The sequence below is a fragment of the Trifolium pratense genome, linkage group LG7, assembly GCF_020283565.1.
Source record: "Trifolium pratense cultivar HEN17-A07 linkage group LG7, ARS_RC_1.1, whole genome shotgun sequence".
Taxonomy (NCBI): domain Eukaryota; kingdom Viridiplantae; phylum Streptophyta; class Magnoliopsida; order Fabales; family Fabaceae; genus Trifolium; species Trifolium pratense.
Window position 1 is genome coordinate 15,987,109 of NC_060065.1, and position 2,450 is coordinate 15,989,558.

Here is a 2,450-nt window from a genome sequence, read left to right on the forward strand (position 1 = left end):
TTAACATGTTAATGTTCCAAAGAAAAAACAACTTTCATGTAAAATCAATTAGAAAAATTCAAAAGATAATAATGTATCGAAAATTGAAGAGATGAGAAAAATAGTGAGCGATAAACATAAACACGTACATATTGTTGATGTTTAGCCTCTATTTAGTATCTCAAGCCTCTCAATTTTAGCCCATGTCTTCCAAATAATCAAGCCTCTCAATTTTAGCCCATGTCTTCCAAATAAGCTCTTAGTCAGATTCTGCAAGTTAAGAGACTTCTCTTTTTTAGTCTGATTCCATATCACCCAACCACTAGAACTTCCCCTTTTTCTCGAGTCTTTTTTCTACTCTCTACCTTCACACTTTAGATCAACTTATCCTATGCAAACCAGTTTACATATGGTCTAGTTAAGCCATGTCTCAATCAAACAATTATGTCTACTACCTCGGAACCCACGTAGGTTAGGCAAGCTCTGAATAGAAAGATTTTATTCACATTCAGAAAACAAGTCAACAACTACTAAAGTGAAAGAGCCATCTAATAGTTTCTGTCGACTAAATAGGAACACATCCAATGGTATTGACAATGTATGAGCATTATAGCAATTGATTTCTATTACATTTGAACAACAAATAAGACTTGAATATTACGTATTAGACATAATAACATCTTTCTCAAAAAATTTCAAGAGTTGGTACAATAACATATATCACTTCATTGTAATATAACATGTACCTTGTGCAGAAAGGGTCATGATATTATGCCTTTTGAACAACATAATCCCGATGCTTTCTTCTACAAATTAGGTTCTGCATGCACCAGGCCCAATCACGATAGCATTCTGCAAAGCACCAGCCCATATCAGACTTCAAGCAATCACAGGTTCTGCCCGCATCGACTTGAAGCAGACAAATATTCTAAGAGCATCTGACCTGAAATAGAACGCGATCTCTGCACTAAATTCAAGCATTCAAGTAACTGACGAGCACAATTTTCGACTGTAAATATTGAGTCTAGCATTCGTTTCCATATATTTTTCCTATAAACTTCATAATAGACAACAAAATAGAGCAGAATTATGAACATCTAATAGTCCCAAGTCCCAACAGTGCAAAGATTACTACCTTTGCAGTGGAAGCAGTGCATATAGCTGCTGTAAGTACATCAAAACCGAAGCTCTGTATATTGCAAAGTGTAGTACTAGTTGCACAACGAAAGAATTCATAGTGATCCATATTTTTGGTATAAAAATTCATCTCGTCAGGGTCATCCAAACACCGCATCCCAAGACTTGCCTTAGTTTCTTTTAGCAAAAATAAAATTTCTCAGGGCTCAAATTAGCCTTCTCTTAGGCATGAAAAATCGAGATTCACTGATTTAGCACACTCCTGGTTAATCAATGCATACAAAAAACTACCCCAAAACAACATTTGAATCAAAAAAATATTATGGAGACTGTGTTACTTCATGAAAGACAAAATTGGGTCAAATAAGTTAGAAAAAAATCCAAAAGATAAAGGATAAAAACTGAAAACAAAGATATAGAAGTGATAAACTTGAAAGGATTTGAAGAACGATGCTCTGCTCGCATGTGCTTCTTGAACTCATTATAGTTCCCGACAAATGAGCAGTCATCCTGCATGCAGCTTCTTTTCTTTTCATTGAGATAGTCTCGCACAGGTTCCACAACGGTCCAACCTTTATCCTGACCCCTACCTAGGGGGCAAGCAAGTTCAGTAACTTCATTCTTCTCATGAACCTTGCACGGGCTGTCCATTATGTACGGAAATTACTTTGGTGTAAGATTTCTTGTAATGATCAAGACAATGGGAATTACGAAGGCTAGTTCCACACATGTAGGGACGGCAACCCTTGTCATGAGAAGAACAAAGAAGAACAACATTGTGTGGATATTCCTTGCACACAGAACATGTTACATCTTCGCACTCTTTCTTATCCAGGGCCTTGGAGCCTTTATTTTGACACATATCCTCACAAATGTCCCTTTTGAATCGAGCCAGTGGGTATGAAGTCAGTTGGTACTGACGAGAAGCAATCCTGCATCGTCCTCTACTTCCTTTTGCCATTTTCAAAATAGCAACAGAACCTGGAATTTAAACCACAACAATGTTTAAAAGAATACTATGATTTCAGTGATCTAACTATCATGTTGTGGAACTACCATTGCATTTACATATTTGTTTTGTGTAAACTGGAATAATTCAGAAACCAGACTTACAAATCAAAACTAAATTTGCAAATGTTGCACAAATGTTTTTTTAAAATATCATGATAAGAAACTTAATTTACTTAAGAAACTGGAAGTTAAATGTTGACCAATTAAAAATCCATCCTCCACAAAAAAGAAAAGATGCAGACAAAACAGGCATTCATGTTCATACAAAAGAAAAACAAGAATGAACAGAAAAACACAATTTTTTATGCACTTCAAAAAGGGAA

The 2,450-nt window shown here is 35.6% G+C and overlaps 1 pseudogene; it reads right to left on the reverse strand.

Moving 5' to 3' along the window:
• Positions 1 to 629: 629 nt before the first annotated feature.
• LOC123898426 lies at positions 630 to 2,242 on the reverse strand (annotated as a pseudogene).
• Positions 2,243 to 2,450: the final 208 nt, after the last annotated feature.